This window comes from Acinonyx jubatus, chromosome F2 (genome assembly GCF_027475565.1).
Source record: "Acinonyx jubatus isolate Ajub_Pintada_27869175 chromosome F2, VMU_Ajub_asm_v1.0, whole genome shotgun sequence".
Taxonomy (NCBI): Eukaryota; Metazoa; Chordata; class Mammalia; order Carnivora; family Felidae; genus Acinonyx; species Acinonyx jubatus.
The window spans coordinates 64,456,572-64,476,195 of record NC_069394.1 but is presented as its reverse complement, the minus strand read 5'-3'; the positions used below and the strand labels follow the sequence as shown (position 1 = coordinate 64,476,195).

The following is a 19,624-nucleotide window of genomic DNA, read 5'->3' as shown; positions in this document are numbered from 1 at the left end:
AAATGACACAGCATGAGAAATATAGTCATTGATTCTGTAATAGCACTAGTAAATGGTAACTGCATCTCTGGGGAGCACAGCCTAAGGTATAGTTACTGAATCACTATGTTGTACACTCAAAACTAATGGGACACTATCAACTTTACTCAAATTTTTTAAAAGTTAAAAAAAATTAAACCTAGGTAGTTAGAAATATACTCATCCTCTTAGGGCTTGTGCCCATCCCCATTGGCTCATCTCTTGCTATTCTCAGTCTTATACCTTGCATTTCAGAGCTACTGAACTACTTGAGTTCTGTGAACATGCTATACTATTCTGTGTAGGATGGCAGACTCATACTTCCAAATTTTTTTTGTATTTAAGTTTATTTATGAGAGAGACAGCATGAGTGGAGGGAGGGGCAGAGAGAGAGGGAGACACAGAATCCGAAGGAGGCTCCAGGCTCCAAGCTGTCAGCACAGAGCCTGATGTGGGGCTCAAACTCACAAACCGTGAGATCATGACCTGAGCTGAAGTTGGACACTTGACTGAGCCACCCAAGCACCCCTTTTTAAAATATTTTAAAGCATACTTTCCTTTAAAGACCCAAACGACATGACCACTTCAAGAGTTCTCCCCCTTTCCCAGACACAAGTGACATACACTGCTACTTCTAGCCATAATTCACTGCTATACTTGCCCCGTGTAGAGAATGCAAGATTTGCTCGGCGAGGAGAATCACAGAAGTGGGAAGATTTTCAGCAAGTTCTCCAGAGTGTTATTTATTCCCTCAGGAAAACCAAGGACACCTCAGGTATTGGTGAGAGGCAGCTAAAAGGAGTCACTCTTTCCGGTGGTATCAGTGAAGCTGGGTAGACAACCATTTACCATTAATCATGATGTATCATGAGCTAACCAGTTGTCACACTGGCCAAAAAAAGAATTTGGAACTTTAGTTTGAATGGTTTCTGATTAGGTGTTTTATTATTTTTAATATAATTTATTGTCAAATTGGTTTCCATACAAAACCCACTGCTCATCCCAACAAGTGCCCTCATTGTAAAAACATTGCCTCTTGGTGAATTTCCATTGCTGCTTTGAAGACTGCTGAAAAACCACTGGTCCAGTGTGCCAAGAAAAGTTTGATGGTGCCCAATATTTCAGATCAAGAATGAGGGCTTCATGTTCAAGGATGTCACAGGTGGCTTGGTGACTGGGTTTTTGAGTCTTAGATTTGCAAAGGACCACGGAGCCCACCCTTCAGCCCCCAAGTCCCCCCCCCCCCCACCTCATACAGATGACACAGGCCAGTGTCACAAAACTATCAGAGCTAGCACCAGGACCCAGGTGTCCTAACTCCAACCCTGCGGGAATGAGACCAATGCCAACACCACCCAAATCTCTTCCAATTTCCCCACGAAAAGGTATAAACGAATTTTCAAGTTGTGTAAGGCCTTAGAAGACTTTGGATCCACTTTCAAATTTCCTCTTCCTTTACACACTTAAAAAGCAATGCTCAGGAAGTTTAGGTGACTCATTGGAGGATTAATCTCAGAGTTAGAATGAATCTGGGAGGGGTGCCTGGGTGGCTCAATTGGTTAAGCCATCCAACTTCTGCTCAGGTCATGATCTCACAGTTCGTGGGTTTGAGCCCTGCATCACGTTCTGGGCTGACAGCTCAGAGCCTGCTTCAGATTCTGTGCTTCCCTCTCTAACCCTCCCCCACATACTGTCTCTCTCTCAAAAATAAACATAAAAAAAGGGAACCTGGGTTTAGATTTCTGAGTCTCCACCCAATTTCTTTTGCTATGGGAATCTGAAATTCGTTTAATCCCAACTGAAAACAAGATATAAGTCAGCTTTCAGTGATGTGACACAAATGATGCATGCCCAGCCCTGCATGGCTAAGCAGGCTGCTTACTCTTAGAGCTCAGTGGATGTTAGGCACTTACTAATAACAGATGGACTAGGATGGTGGTCCCACCTTTCAGTCTGCTGGGAGGCCAGGGGCTTCTCAAGTAACAACATGTGCAGCCAGCCATTGCTGTGACCACAAATCAAAAGTTGTTCAATGGTATTGACATGGTTCTATTTTGCACCCACATAGAAGGCGCTCCAATATTTGGGTTAAGCTGGCACTGGTCATGCACACAGTTTTTTTTCCACATATTTATATATTAAAATCATCCTTTTTGAGGATTACAGAAGATTGTGGATATGCATTAATATCTGTAACCCCGTTAAAAAGGTTTTGCTTAACATGCTTTCCCCCTATAAAGTTTATTTACTTTATGGCTGAGGTTTTGTGTTTTTTGCAATATACTGATCAAATATATTTTGTCAAAGTAATCTCAATCACTTTGAATGAATTCATCTGTATTTTCTGTATTCACTTCATCAAAGCTATAAAAATAAATTCACACTTCAAAATTAATATAGGTTTTATATAGAAAGTATATTCTAGGAAAAATGGAAATCTGTTGGAAGGTGTAATATCAGTTTGTTTCAGATGTTCATCTGGAGATTTATAACAAAATCCCGATATTCACTCAAAAATATTTTTAAGTGTCTACTATGCATCCAGCATTAGATCATGGATTAAGTATGTAACAATGAAGTAAATAACTAGGAGAGGAAAGTGACATGTAAATTTACAACTAAAACATGTTTGCTAAAATGGAGGCGTTTTGGAGTACCACAGGAACAAAGGAGAAAAGGGCACTCCTGTCTTTCTGGGAGGAATGTTTCCAAAAGAAGCAGTGTTTGAGCTAGAATAATGAAGGCTGCTTGTCTGTAGACCGCTAAAGGAGGGGGCAGATGTAGGTCAGGGTGGTCATGAAGGCTTATTCCAGTGTTAGTGAAAAGGTGTACTGGAGACAGGTCCTTAAGAACCGGTACAGTTACCCATCAGCTTTCTTTCCCTGCTAACCAAAGATCTATTGCCCAAATCATCTAGCAAATCACTTAGAAAAGATCCTCTGAGTATCTGCTTCACTTCAGTGCTAATTGCAAATTAGCTATTCACATTATCACCGTTTTTAAAATTTTATTTAAATTGTAGTTAACATACAGTGCAATATTGGTTTTGAGAGAATTCAGTGATTCACTTACATACAATACACAATGTTTACCCTAACAAGTGTCCTCCTTAATACCCATCACCCATTTAGCCCATTCCCTGCCCGGCACATCAGCCCTCAGTTTGGTGTCTATCATTAAGCATCTCATGGTTTGGTTTCCTTCTTTCCCCCACTCTTCCCATATGTTCATCTGTTTTGTTTCTTAAATTCCACATCAGAGTGAAATCATACGGTATTTGTCTTTGACTTATTTTGCTTAGCATAATACAGTTTAGCTCTATCCAGGTCAGTAAAGAGTGTCAGTTCCTCTAAAAGTTAAAAATAGAACTACTCTAAGATCCAGTAATTGCACTACTACCAAAAGATACTAAAATACAGATTTGAAGAGTTATATGCACCCCAATGTTTATAGCAGCATGATCGACAATAGCCAAAGTGTGGAAAGAGCCCAAATGTCCATTGACTGATGCATAAACTTGTGGTATGTGTGTATCCATTGTGTGTGTCATAATTTTGGCTCAGGTCATAATGCCAGGGTCATGGGACAGAGCCTTACATCAGGCTCTGTGCTGAGCATGGAGTCTAATATTCTCTCTCCTTCTGCCCCCGTTTCCAGTTCACATCCTAAAAAAAAGGAATGAAATCCTGCCATTTTCATATTAAATTAAGTGTGGGCAATATTAACAGTATGTAGACAACCAATTATTGTTTGAGATTTCTTTGTATGTGGACTAAATAGCCGAGTGAATTTTAAAAAGGGTTAGATGGTTAATTTTATCAAGTTATATATGTACACCTACAGAGGTACAGAATCTTTCTACAACCCGTCCCAAGAGTAAGATGCAAAAATCATTTCCAAGCTACCAAGATCAGAGTCTATATTGAGGTAATGGAGTTCAACAGGAATTTCTTTGAATTTAGAAATACTATGGGGCACCTGGGTGGCTCAGTCGGTTAAGCCGCAGACTTCGGCTCAGGTCATGATCTCTTGGTCCGTGAGTTCAAGCCCCGCGTCAGGCTCTGTGCTGACAGCTCAGAGCCTGGAGCCTGTTTCAGATTCTGTGTCTCCCTCTCTCTGACCCTCCCCCGTTCATGCTCTGTCTCTGTCTCAAAAATAAATAAACATTAAAAAAAAATTAAAAAAAAAAGAAATACTAATTAGTGGAGAAACTAGATTACTAAACTAATAACTTCCTTCCCTTCCTCCTTCCCCTATTGAACATCTATCATTTCCTATCACTATGCTAGAATCACAAGAGGGCAAGAATTCAAAAGGGATTAAAGAGTTTAACAGATATTTTGTGCTTCTTGCTTGTATTGGTGTCATGAGGAGCAGAAACTGTTCAAAAACAGACATAAGGGAAAAAAAACAGTATGTGGGAACCATATAACATGGAAACCAAGAGACCTAGGCTTTTAGGTGTCTCTGACAACTATTGATGATTATAATCACTCTTGGTCATAAAAGGTTAAATACTAGCCTTGTGTTCAGTTAGGACATGTTACATTTAAGAATGATTTCCTACTGAAATAGTTAAAACCAAAACATCAATGTTTATATTGTTTTCAGCTCCTAGAAAACTAGTCTATACAGAATAAAATTCCTTGAGGGGGTCTAAGAAAACTCTTCAATTACTCATCTAAGACACAAAATACACACTTAATAGCAAAGTTCCATGTAGTGCTCTTAAAATGAAGGCTGTTTAAAGATAACTGACAAGCCATTTATTGCTGGTGTAGGCAAACCTCATCCTCCCAATATACAGTGCATACTGGACGAGAAGCATTATACCAATCTTTGTATGTTATCTACATCTCAGTCATGATTCTGAATGTTCTAAGAAAACACTTGTATGTTAATTCATCTATTTGTGCAAACACGAACTAGCATGTTTTACCACTTTTGTCCTTTTTGTAATTCAAAATGATGGCTTGGAAGGGATCTTCAGTTTTATTTGGGGAGTAAAAGGATTTTTCCTGTGTGTTGATGGGAGTTCTTATTCTGAGCAGTGATTGCAGTCCCTGTGGAGCCCAGGGTTCATTTAAAACATTTTTGTGTGGTCAGCCTTGAAAGCAATCATCTTCATCTTGCTTTCAAACTCACAGTGGTGTCCAGCTCATGACAGGCGTTAACTATTTTTTTTTGTGGAATCAAAGTTTGCCTACACATTTGTCTTTCAGTTGTCTAACTCTATACCCCCCTCCTCCATCCTGGGTTTTGGGTCCCCCAACCTCCTTTTATCTTCCTTCATCGTGTTCCCTATCTCTCCCCACTGCAGCTTTCTTGGCAGGAGCTGCTTTTCATGAGGGTACTCCTCAGTGGTATCCCATTGCAGTACCCATCTGTCTAAAACTAGCAGAGAGATGATGTTTTGGCTCCTTAATGTCAGCAAGTATTCTATAGGGTTCATTGGTGAGGCTAATGGAAATGATTAAGGATCAGGCTGTGATACCTGAAGTAGATTACATGAAACAAGATAAAAATCCTGCTGCCTCCTCATGTGCCTTCATTCTGGCCTCATGTTTTATGTATTTGTGGCACCAGGTCTGCCAGTTGACTACAAGACATGATGCCCTTGAATCTAAACTCACTAGTGTGTAGTCTGGTGCAGAAGCAGGAAGCTCTAGGAAGAGCTTTTACGTTTCTATTGCTAAGAAAAACACTTGACATTAGGGCTTCTTGTGCAGTCTAGAAGATTACCACCCAGGTTCCCTTCTGTAGTGGCCTTCAATGATTTTTTTCTTACATATACCCTAAAAGAATTTTGAAGAACTATTTCTTCACACATTTTAAAGTTGACATCTAATATTTTTCATATGGTTAGTTACAGTGGATATAGTTTTTCAGTGTATTGTAAATATTGGTATTTAAAAAACGTATTATACTTTTAAACGTATCAAAAGGAATATAAATACCGTTTAACGGTGGGAAATTTTACATTTTTTCCTCTGAATTCTTATTTTCATTCTATTTCTTGTGCCAAATTTTCTCCTACCTGCAAATCTCCTATAACACCCTTTTATACTTCTATGCACGTTGGGGCAGCTGGGTGGCTCAGGTGGTTAAGCATCCAACTTTGGCTCAGGTCATGATCCTGTGGTCTGCACCAGGCTCTGTGCTGACAGCTCAGAGCCTGGTGCCTACTTCAGATTCTGTGTCTCCCTCTCTTTCTACCCCTCCCCTGCTCATGCTCTCTCTCAAAAATAAACATTAAAAGAATTTATATTTCTATGCACCTCAAGGCTGTTCATTTTACATTTTGGCCCAATCTCAATAAATGGTATCACTTCTATTCAGAATCTCAAGCCAGTAATCTAGAAGTCATTCTTTTATCTTCCTTACTCATCCCGTCCATCAAGTCCTTTTTAACTCTACCTCCAGTATCAAGCCAAATCCATCCAGCTCTCTCCAGAATCCTGGGGTTCTACCAGAATTCTTGAGAGGAGGTTTGTCAGAGAGCTGTGGTCTAACATCAGTGTGCAGGAGCAAAGACCAGAAGAACTTATCTTTCATTTATAAAGCATCATCGTTAAAATGCCATTAACACAGGCACCAAACCTGTCTGAAGTCCTGCTCAGAACACAACCGAGATACTTTATTCCACATTCCATAAAATGAGGTTTTTCTTTTAAAATTGATGAAATGCCCAGTCTTCTTTAAACCAATAAGCACTAATTGCTTCATTTGCTTCAAGCTTGAGATGCCTTAAGCACTATAGAGCAAGGGATTATTTCACCAAGCTTCAAAAAAAAAAAAATCTATTTTTTTTAAATGTAATAAACTTTGTTTCAAAGGTTGTAGGTGATAGCAACTTGGAAGCTATAGCAGATTTGGCAATAAGGAACAATGTGACCAGGTGTGATTTGAAGGTATAGGCAGGTACACTAGATAGCTAATCAAATGCAGCCCAGTGAGAAATCTAAAAAAGATGAATTTTGAAAAGAAAAAAGGAGACACAAAACTTCTGTTCAATGAAAGAAGCAAGGATAGCACACTAGGTCTCAATTCTTTGGTCTTGTTTTTCTTATATCTATTTCTCTTACCTTATTTGGCAGGATTAAAAGAAGATCCTCAACAGGCAAAATAAAGGATATTTGAGTTTTCTGATACTAGCATGTAAAACAATTTTGAATTTCACTTTAAATACAAAATGTCTTTCACTCGTTTTTTTTATCCTGTGAAAACATTCAGCACTTACGTGAAATGGAAAAGATTGAATTCATCAAAATTCATGTAACAAAGACATATTAAGTACATTTTATGCACCAGGCACTATTCAAGACTGTGGGAGTCTGGTGTTGACCAAAGACACTAAAATGGAGGCAAAAAACACAAATGGCTTTGTTCTGGAGAAGGTTTTAACAAAATTGTTGTATATAAAGCCTTCTATAGCAAGGGTGGCTTTATGAGGTAGTGGTAAGTAAAGGGAGGATATTCAATTAGATAGTAACCATCTATTGGAGTTACTATATGCTATATTCTGTGATGTATGTAGTATTTTACTTAGTTCTTAGGACAATCTTATGTGACACTATGAACTCTACCCTATACTTATGAAATCTGACACTCAGAGGGGTCAAGCTCTAGGTCATATAGCTAGTGGTAGAGCTAGGATTCGAATGGAGATTCATCCGATTTCATAGCTCAGGCTTAGAAGGCAGGCATATTACAAAGGCTCATTGAGCATTTTCCAGAAACACTGCGGAGTAGAACTCCAAGGTTGCTTTAATGCTAAAGTCCCACAGGTGTAATTAAGATAAGTCAATTATTTGCTCAAGGATCTCTATTGAAAGACTACTCTTGCCCATTATCATATCTATAAGAATCTGACTCTAGTTAAAAGTCCACTGAAAAACGCAGATGGAGACCATACGACTGTTACTCTTTGCAGATTTACTGAAAGCTTAAAGCTTCTAGACTAAGATACCACCATAGTGGTACTGGCTTTGGGTAGTTTTCCCACCACACTCCACTAATAGCTGAGTTGGTTGCCCTTCCCGCTCCTGCTGGGACTTCCCCTTGCCCTACAACCTAGGGGATGCCTGCCTGTAGTTCTGGCAGCTGTGCTGGAGGTAGCTTTGCCTCTTTCTACTCATTCCATTAGGTCCCACAGCTTATATGCTATGTAAGTTCATCTAATTCAGTTCTTACTACCCTGTTCCCTGGTCTTTTTACCCCTCCTCCAACTCCAAAACTGACTAATTGGCCCACTAATTCTCTGGGATCTGATTGCCTAATTGTTTCCATGGGACCCTTTTCTTGGCCATTTGTCTTAAAGCAATTCTTTGCCCACTGAGTTTTTTCTTTCAGTGACCATCTAATTTGATGTAAGAGATATTTGTAGGACTGGGGAGGGGCTTTGTGCAAGCTCTCAAATCACATGACTGATACATTGTCTACCTATAACTGATATTGCAGGGTATCCTTGCTCTGAAACACATTTGCTCCTTTGGCAGAGATCAAGGTCTTACTCATGTTAAAGATCAGCAAAATCTTTTTTTCTGCTAAGAGCCACATTCCTAAATTATAGTGCTTTCAGAAATGGGCGTGACATAGGGTTAGAAGAGTTAGCAGAGGGTATGGAATAATTATTTAGTCTGCACAGATATTTCTTTTGGACAGTTCATAGATGGGCAGCTAGGCTTTCACTTCCCACTGAGAGACATCCAGAGTCGGCATTTATAAAGTTTGACCCTCATTCAAATAACGTTTGAAAGAAATCAGATCTCATTTACTAAAATATCAAGCTCAGGCAAGTCTACATCTTCTTTTAAACTCTTAGTCTTAATTATTCTCTGTGGTTGTTTGGACACGTCGGATATTTTATTTAAGCTGATAGTAACTCTGCAGTAACTTCAAAAGGTTTGGCTTGTGTCAGACCACTTTGGGAAGAGGGTTACTGTATTGCCATTCACCTTTCAACTTGGACACTCAGCTATGACATAAAAGTTTTATAGATTAATTGCCCAGAAATAACCAGCACTGGTTACAACAGGTTAATTTTAATTCCTTTCCCTGGATAGGCTTTTACATGCCTAGTGGATATTCCTTTACAGCACTGAACTTTAGCACCAGAAATAAAAGGAAGAAGTCTGTGTTAACTTGAAAAGTTCTAGTACAGTATATTCTTTCATTAAAATACATTGCTGTTTAAGATACATCTAGTATAAAAGCCTTAGAATGTACAAGTTCTTACCCCTGACTATGAATAAGGATAACAGCCCAGCAAATTTTGACATTCCAATATTCTAGCAACAATTCCTCCCTGATACGTGGGGAAATGGATGAATAATATGTCCTACACATCCCCATCCCAGCAGGGCTACTGTACTGAACTGTACTGCAAAACACTGAGAACATTCATATTGAGGGGTATTAATGGTGACCCCTTCCCAGGAGTTGCGTAGAATACAATCTTCATAGTTTTTACTGAGAGCCTGGAATCTGACAAAATTCTTGCCTTGCCATGGGAGGTACTTACTAGTTCTGAATTCAGAACATCTGGGAAGAGATGAAGACTTTGTTATCCATGAGTTATTGATGAGAATTATTATTGTTCAATAGCAGCTACTTCACTCCTTCATACCATTCCTGTTGGAGCCCATCTCTTTATTCACTCTGAAAGCACCATTTTATCTTGTTGCAAGTGAAGAGGAAGATGTCCCGGGGTTGCAGAAATGGAATATGATCGCATTTCCCACTATACTGTATAGTAGGTGCCAAGGAACATTTTGTAAGCTGTCCTGGAAATCTATCAATAGCACTGGATTTATGTAGAAGCATAAAGAAGCCAACTCACAAATGAATGTTTGGAATACAGTCTGCACCTTGATATATGTATATGTATCATGTGCACATATACGTACATGTGTTATTCTTTGGAAGTTCCTGTCATTGTTCCACTAGAGAGAATAATCAAATGAACAGGATGGTAAATATCTAGGAAAAAGGATAGCTATATAGAAAAAATCTTGACTATTTCACACAATATACAAAAATTCCATGTGAACTGTAACTCAGAACAAGTTTTTTGAAAAAAATAGAGTATCTTCAAATCCTCAGAGTAAGCAAAAGATTTCTTTAAAAAAAACAGAAAAGTGCTAGACAAACTTCATGAATTAGACATTAAAATGAAGAAATTCATTTTAATTCATAAGAAATTCATCAAAAGGCACCATACAATAGGAAAGGATATTTTTAAGTTTTTACTAATTATGACTACTATGTATTTCCAATAGGAGTTTAGATCCAAAATAAAGGACTTCTATAACTCAAGAATAATCCAATAGAAATATGAGCAAAGGACTTGAATAGGCACTTTATGAAAGAAAGACATTCAAAATGGCCACAAACCACACCAAATAGCTCATCAATAATCAGAGTAATGCAAATTGAAACTCAGTGCAGTGCCACCGCAAATTCACCAGGATGGCTCAGATGAAAGGCAAATAATATCAAGTACAGCTGACCTTTGAACAACACAGGGATTACGGGGCACTGGCAACTGCACACTTGAAAATCCATGTATAAATTTTAACTCTCCCAAATCTTAACTAGCTATTGTTGTCTGGAAGCCTTACTGATTGATAATACACAGTCAATGAACACATTTTGTATGTTATGTGGATTATATGTTGTGTTCTTACAATAAAGCTAAACAAAGTATTTAAAAATCTTAAGTGAAAATACATTTACAGTACTATTTTTAAAAAGTCTGTATAAGTGGACATGAGCAGTTCAAACCTATGTTGTTTAAGGGCCAACTGTATTAGCTAAATTGTGCAACTACAATGCTTGATGATCAAAGTGTACACATAAACATTTGGGAAAACTTTATAGCATCTACATCCTCAAGGTACCCAATGACTCAGTAAGTTTCAGCATATACTCAACAGGACTAATCCATACATTCACCAGAAGACATGCAGGAATAGTTATACTAGTAATATTTGTCATAGCCCAAAACTAAAAACAACCCAAGGTCTATCAATACAATGGATACATTGAGGTAGAATTAATGAACTACAATTACATGCACAAACACGGACACCTCTCCTGAACATAATGTTGAGTGAAAGAAATCCAGACATAAAGAGCAGGATTCTATTTACATAAAGTTCAGACTCAGGTAAAACTAATCAAGAATGTTCAAAGTTAGGATGCTGCTTATCCTTGGGGAGGATTGAGAGGAGCTCAAGGGAGCTTCTAGGTGCTGGTAATATGCTGTATCTTGGTCTATCAATTGCATGGGTGTTTCATTTCTGAAGTCATTCAATTGAATAGGCATGGTTTGTGCACTTTTTGTGTGTATACAAGGCCAATAAAAAAGTTCACATTAAAAAAATAGCCCCAAACATTCCAAAAAAAACCAATACCATTTTAATAGGTATTCTATCCATCAGAGTTTATTAAAACAATCCTTGGTGTTATCCTCCTTTTTACAGAAAGGACATTTTTGTTCAAACATATGTCTGTTAAAACCTTACTTGATATTTGGAAAAGAAAACATTGAGACAAAATGTTTTTAGACATCTGTTTTGGATGGATTTCAATGCCTCCAAAAGTCTTTTTAGTGATAACGTGCTAAATTAAACATTTTCAATTTCAAATCATTAAGTTTACTACTGTTTCTTACTACTAAAAGATCAAATGCTTAGGCTAATCAGTTTGATATTTGGGAGTTTACTTAATCTTACCTACCTTCTTGTACATATGGAATACTGTTATGACTGTTATAATGTCCTTATCTGCTTATTCCATCATTGGTGGCATCTGTGGGTCTTTCTATGGATTAATTTTTCTCATCAGGACTCATTTTCCTACTGTTTTGCATACCTGATATATTTGATTTGATAGCAGACATGGGGAATTTGGCTTTATTCGGTTCTGGATACTTTTTGGGAGTTACAGTTGACATGAAACATCAGTTTCAGGTGTACAATATGAAACAATGCTTATATATGCTATGAAATGATTGCCACAGTAAGTTTGTCTAGTCACCGTCAATCATAAAAAAGTACAAAAATTTTTTTTCTTGTAGTGCAAACATAATATCCATGCTCCTGGAAACCTTCAAATATGCTCCACAATACCATGGAGACTGTAGTCACCATGCGCATACACATTCCAAGGGCCTATTTATCTCCCGACTGGAAATCTGTACCTCCCTCTCACCCATTTTGCCTACCCACCAAACCCTCTCCCCACTGGCAACCACCAGTCTGTTCTTTGTATTCATGAGGGTTTTTTTTTTTTTTAACATGCCAGTGATAGCACGGTATTGGTCTTCCTCTGACTTATTTTACTTAGAATACCACCCTTCAGGTCATCCAGGTTGTCAAATGGCGAGATTTCAATCCTTTTATGGCTGAATTGTGTGTGTGTGTGTGTGTGTGTGTGTGTGGTGTGTGTGTGTGTGAGACAGCGGGGTGGGGTGAGGCGGGGCAGACCTCTTTACTCATTCATCAACTGATTTAGGTTGTTTCCATCTTGGCTATTCAGTTTTTGTATTCTTAGACATATTTTTGAAGTTTTTTTTTTTTCCCAGAAGCTGTGAAATTACTTGGAAACAATTAGACTCTTCTATAACTTTCTTTAAAGCTTTGTTAGTCAGGATTAGAGTAGTCTCTATTCCATAGCTAGTTTAGTTCTACTGAACGCAGACCCTTCTGAGTAGTCTTCTGATGTTATATGAATTACTGGGTTTTTCTACTCTGTCCTTTAATAGAGAAGCTATTCTTACCCTGAGATAGAAGAATTATTCTTTGATACCTTGCCGGTGGTTCTTTCCCCAGGCCTTGGTAGTTCACACACATGTATTAGTATTCTCTCTCCTCACTACCTTTCATACTCCTCCCTGTAAGCTTTTGCTGCCTTGAACTCCCAAGTTATCTCAACTCGGAGAGACTGCTAGACTCCACCTGGGTTCCCCTCTCTATGCTGCTTCCTGGAAACTCTAGTCAGGAAGCTGGAGCAGTCCTAGTGCTGACTTTGTTTCCAACCTCTGATTACTGTCTTATCACCTGATATTACCTGCAAACCTTGTTTCAAAGGTTTTGTTGTACTTAGTTGTTTTTGGAAGGTTAGATCCAATCCCTGCTACTCCTTCTTGGCCAAAGGTAAAAGTTGCTATGCATTTTTAAACCTCTTGTATCAATCTTTGTACAACTCACCTATTAGGTCACATCATTTGACACCTGAACTATTGACTATTGTAATTTTTCTAGTTACTTTCCCTGTTCATCTCCACTACAGGCAATTCATTCACTCTAACTCTGCCCCAGTAAATTGAATATATCATGGTTTTCTTCAAAAAAAGTGAAGGCTGCTTTTGGCTTCAGGATGCAATTAAAATTTCTAGTCTGGCATGAAAGATCCTCCACAATCTGACCTCTATTTAGCTTTTCAAACTTACATTTTACCATTCCAAGTAGGCTGAACTAAACCGGGCTTCCCAGCACAGCTTGTGCATATCACATCTCTTTGCCTTGTTAGGATATTCTCCCCATAAGGAACACTCTTCTTTATACCTATTCAAATTCTACCATTTTTCAATAAAGAGTTTAAGTCTTACTTCCTTTATAGATCCTCTAAGATTCTATGCCATGACTCTATGGTCATCCTCTGTCCTGTGTATGTTTTCTTACTCCTGATAACCTGTCAGCTCTGCAATGCTTCAAGGGGTAGGCTGTAGGAACTCTTCAAGTTCTTCCCTCCCTTACCATTTTCTCTTCAGGAACAAATTAGCAGCTTCGTATGTGGAGTGATTTTGCAACAAGGTGAGTAATGCCAAAAATGCCTGAATGCTAATGAAACCACATAAACACCTCAGTCTCTCCACAGCTCAAGACTCTCCTGATACCTGGGAAATCTGAGCTCTAGTCAAGTCCCAATCATCTCTAACCTTAGAGAAGTAGCAGTTCTTGTTCATCGTCTCAGGAGCTATGGGCATCCAAAAAGCAGGTCCTTTTTAGTTGGGTTTCCAGATATGTCCAACAGTGCCTAGTAACCTAAAGAGAATCTATTCCCGATCTTCTGCGACTCCCAGCCATCCTCATGGTATAGCTAGCCCAGTGGCTTACTTTTTTGGTACTGTGGTTCAACATTTAAAGAATAGAATTGTTAACTATGATGATATAATGTTTATGGTGCTTGTAAAAGGATTCACAGTGGTCACTCCCATTGCTACCACCTAGCTTTTTTTTCTTTTTTGCAGTGTTATGCCACCATTCCCTTGAGTTAGGAGGTGGTCAAAGGGTACTGATCTCTCCCTTGACCATTTTTTTCAGTCTGGAATGTTCTTCCTCCAGACACAGGCATGGCTCACTTGCAGTTTATTCATAGCTCTAATTAGTCACCATTATATTGGAGGCACCTTCCCCAACCTCCCTTTCTATCTCCTTATCCTGATGGGTTTCAGTAAAGCACTTACAGCCACTTGATACATTTATTAACTTGTGGGTCTCTTCTCCAACATAAGTGGAGCCTATGTGCCTGGCACACAGATGCTCAAAAAAGCACTTTTTGAATCAATGAATGGCTAGAACCCCTTTTTCTTTGGTCATGCTCTCATTCAGACCAATAAGGTAAAATTCTGTCATGTTCTAGTCAACACATAATCATTTTGGTGCCAGCAGAGCTTTACATGATCCCCTTCTAGTCTCACTTCTCTCATCAGGCAGCATTCACATGAGTAGACAATATGAGTAGCTCAGTTCAACTATCTGAGGTATCACTATGACAGAAAATGAAGCCATTAGGATGGTTTTTTTTGGTCATATTTTCCCATTACCCTGCTACTACCACCCATTGTAATTTAATTCCTCAACTCTCATAAAATCTGGTCCAGCAAAGAAAGATGTTAAAAAAATCTTATATATATAGCCAAAATGGAAGAACTGTGTACATATGGCCAAGAAGGAGGCTAGTGGTGGTAACAGGAATTATGAGCTTCTGGGCCTAGGGACTCTTCCCTAGCTGACCACAAACCCACTTTATATTGCAAAAGAATGCTGTTGGAGCCTTGCCTTTAGTATGTAAGCTCTCAAGCAAAACTGTAATAAAACAAAACAGAACTTAATTCAATTTTGTGTTTACATGTTTAGTGATTAGGTTCCAAATAGGGATTTCACAATTTAAAACTGTATAAAGGAACAGTTTACATGTTGATGTTGTTCTTAGGGAACATGTCAGTTAAGGAATAAATTTATAGACACAAGTTAAATATAGAAGGGGAGAGTTTGGGAGAATCTTCTCAGAAAGAAATCCTAAAATTTAAGAGGTCAGGGAAGGGAAAATACATAGAACTGACTTTTATATAAGTGTGGGAGAGTTCAGAAAAATTTTGAAAAAGAATTCAGTTAAACTAAAATGTGGTACATAATGGATACCCACACGTAGTCTTACTTTAGGTCTTCAGAGGCCAAAGAAACTGATGTTTACTCAAAGTTACCTATACCTGTCAGGGCTCAAATTCCTCCTTTCCTGCCTCTTAAAGGTGATGTCCTCACTCTAGTAATAAAGTAGCTCTTCTAGGAAGCAAGATAACAAATTGGGATACAAAATGGGAATTTTCCACAAGATGCACTAATGCATACAAGAGTGCAGATAATTACAGTGACCAAGTCATCCTGGTTTGTCTGCTCCTTTCAAGTTTTAAGACTAAAATTCCCACAATCAGGGAAACCCTGCAGTTCTGGGCAAACCGGAATGGTTGTCACTCTTATAGATAACTACTTGTAGGATAAGCCCGAGTTATCAGAAAAGACCCCAAACCTGTGTGCTTGGTTTTGTGAAGTCATTGCCTGATGTACCAAGAACAATGGACTTAGAAGATCTATGCTGGATTGGGGAGTTTTGGGGTCTGGCAGAGATCTTGCAAAAGTCCTACTTTTTGCTGTTTACGAGCCCTATGAGCTTCTGCAAATCACTGAACTGTTTTGACCTAATAGGGCTGCTGGTTCTAAGAACTATAGAAATGTAGGAGGTACTTAGGACAGTGGTTAGTATTTAGTATCTACATAATTAATAAGCCGCAGTAGATGATAGCTTTTTTTTTCTTATCATGATCTTTATTGGCAAAGGCTCAGACTCTTCCATTCTCTATTACTGTGACCTAGGCTTGGCCAAGGTCAACTGATACCTGATCAAACAACTTCTGTACAACCAAGTATAAAAGAATGGCAAGAGAGGCAGAGACACAATAATGAAGGGAACCCCCAACACTGATGCTGTGAACTGCCATGGGAAGGGGTGGTAATAAGGGCCCCAGGAGCAGACAAATCTGCAGATTTGTTCTTAGTACTGCTGTTTGAAATTCTAGTTGCCCTTTGAAAGCAACTGGCCCTGATGCCCTGCCAAATGGCAGGGGAGTTGCTAGAATGCTTTGTGGGTCCAAAGGGCCAGCAAGCAACATACTTTATGCTACCCCTCCACCCTGAGAGTACAGATGGAAATAAGATCTGGGCACATAGCTGCTCTACTTCAGGGAGAACTGGGCTCCTACCCCACACCAGCTCCAGTGGTTCCACCAAGGCAGGCCCAACATACTGGGACATCTCTTTTCAGTGCTCATTATAGCTCCAACTGTTTCACTAAAAGACACAGGCACAAATCACCATATCACTTCAGCTCCTGAATTTTTGGGCACTCCCAGTGCAAAGAACCTCAGGACCTCTCAGCCCACACCTGCTTTGGATTAAGAAAACTCACCAGAATACCCCTGAGGAGAGCACCCAGTGACCCTCTACAGCCTGGGTCCTAGCTCAGCCTCAGTTGGCTCACAAAGCCTCCCCTCCCCCTGCCCCATGTAGAAAGCTCTGGGAAACTACAGCCCACATTTTCTCAGCTCCAGCCAACCTGCCAGTGCACCCTCTCTGTGGAGTGCCCCAGGGCACTGGCAAATAGTGTCCTCTACATAGGGAGTCCTAGGACTTCCCAGTTTGTACCCACATCAGCTTCAGCAACCCTGACTGCCAGGGTGCTCTCCTCAGGACCACACCAGTCTGCCCACTTCAGCTCCAACCATCCCACCAGGGTGAACCCTGCGAGAAGTACCCCAGGACATCTAGCCCACACCAGCCACAGCTCCAGCCAGTTGTCCAAAGTCACTGAGCACACAAGTGTACACAGAGGCTGATGATACACAAGACCATTCTTTCAGGTTTAGGACAAGTAGCTTTTCCACCTAATTCATAGAAACATACCCAGAAAGTCAAGCAAAATGAGACAGATATATCCTCCAAAAGAAACAAGACAAAAATCTCAGAAAAAGCATAAGCAATCTACATGATAAACAGTTCAAAATAATCATGGGGTGCCTAGGTGGGTCAGTCGATTAAGGGTCAAACTTTGGCTCAGGTCATTATCTCACAGGTTTTGAGTTCAAGCCCCACATCAATGGTCTGTGCTGGAGCCTGGAGCCTGCTTCAGAGTCTGTGTCTCCTTCTCTCTGCCCCTTCCCCACTCACACTCTCTTTCAAAAATAAACAAACATGAAAAAAAACCAACATAATGATAATAAAGGTGCTCACTAGACTGAAGAGTCAGTCAACTCAGTGAGAACTTCAACAAAGATCTAGAGACTATAAAAAATAACCAGAGTTGAAGAAAAACTGAAGTGAAGAATACACTAGAGGGAAACAAATTAGAGGATGCAAAAGAATAGATCAGTGACTTGGAAAACTGAGTAATGGAAAGCACCAGAACTCAAAAACAAATAGAAAAAAACAATCTTTAAATGAGGTTAAGGGAACCCTTGGATAACATCAAGCAAACAAACATTTGCATTATAGTGGTCCTAGAGAGAGAAAGGGCAGAAAACTTACTCAAATAGCAGAAAGCTTCTCTAACCCGGGGATGGAACAGACATCCCACTTCAGGTAGCACAAAAAATAAGAACCCAAGGAAGTCCACACTGAGACACATAATAATTAAAATGGTAAAGATAAAAGATAAAGAGAATTTTTAAAGTAGCAAGGAAAAGATTACATACAAGGAAACCCCATAAGGTGATCAGCTGATTTTTCAGCAGAAATTTTTAATAGATCATGCCAGTCCGTTTTGGCCTATGAAAATTATAATATATATATATATATTATATTATATTATATTATAATATATAATATATATAATATATAATATATTATACATATATATATAAACTCCCCATAAATTTCTCTAAATATGTATACACAAATGTGTATACACAAATATTTTGGAAAAAAGCAAAGGCCATAATTGTAACAAAAGTATGAAAAGATTTCACCACTAATGCAAACATACACTAAAGGTAATAAAGCAATCACTTATAAAGCTTGTATGAAGAGACAAAAGTAGTAAAGTCAGTTACAAAATAAGATATAAAATATGACAACGTATATAAAATGTGGAGGTGGGGAGGAAAAATAAAGTTTTTTTACCATGTGTTTGAACTTAATACAGATGGTTATGTACTTAGCATGTTATAGATGAACCTCTAGTAACCACAAACCAAAAACTTAATAGATGAACAAAAAATTGACATCAATGAAACCAAGCAGAATACCAAAATTCAATGACCAGAGCAAGAGAAGAATTACAAAAATAATCAGAAAGCAAAAACGGGAAATACATATTTTAAATGTAAATGGCCTAAATTTTCCAAAAGACGTAAGGTGACTGAATTGTAAACACACCCAATACCCATCTCTATGTTGCATACAAGACACCCCAAACTTAAAGATACATACGGATGGAAAATGAAGGGGTAAAACAAAATATTCCAGGTAAATTGAAGTGGAAAAAAAAAGGCATTGCATAATGATGAAGGGATCAATCCAACCAAAAGAATATAACACTTGTAAATATTGATGCACCCAACATTGGAGTACCTAAACACAAAGCCAATATTGATGTAAAGGAGGAAATGGACAGTAATACAGTAACAGTAGGGGACTTAGACACCCCACTTACATCAATGGATTCATCATTCAGGAAAAGAAGAAAACAGTATCTTTGAACAACACGTTAGACAAGACACACTTCTATATACAAAACATTCCATCCAAAAATAGAATATACATTCTTTTCAAGTGCACATGAAAATACTCCTGGATAGATGACGTGGTAGACCTCCAAACAAGTCTCAACACATTTAAAATAGAAACCATATCAAGCATTTTTTTTTCTGGCCACACTACAATGGTATGAACCTAGGAATCAATTCCCAGGAGAAAAAACTGGAAAAACAAACATGTACAGGGTAAACAACAGGCTGCTAAACCACTGATGAGTCAGCCAAGATATAAACAAAACAAAACAACTTGGGGACAAATGAAAATGAAAACACAGTAGTCCAAAATGTTTCAGATATAGTAAAAGTAGTTTTAAGATAAACAGTGAGAAAAATTTATCTCAAGAAATGAGAAAAATCTAAAAACAATTTAGTCTTACACCTAAAGGATCTAGATAAAGTAACAAAACCCAAAAATAGTATAAGAATAAAGATCAGAGCAGAAACAAATGTAGACACTAAAATGATACCAAAATAGGAAAGACTACTGAAATAAGTAGGTGTTTCCTTGAA

The 19,624-nt window shown here is 38.5% G+C and overlaps 1 protein-coding gene across 2 annotated transcripts in view; it reads right to left on the bottom strand.

The window, feature by feature from the left end:
* Positions 1-19,624, bottom strand: part of CPA6 (carboxypeptidase A6) — a 335,064-nt gene that overhangs the window by 234,665 nt on the left and 80,775 nt on the right. The window lies entirely within an intron of this gene.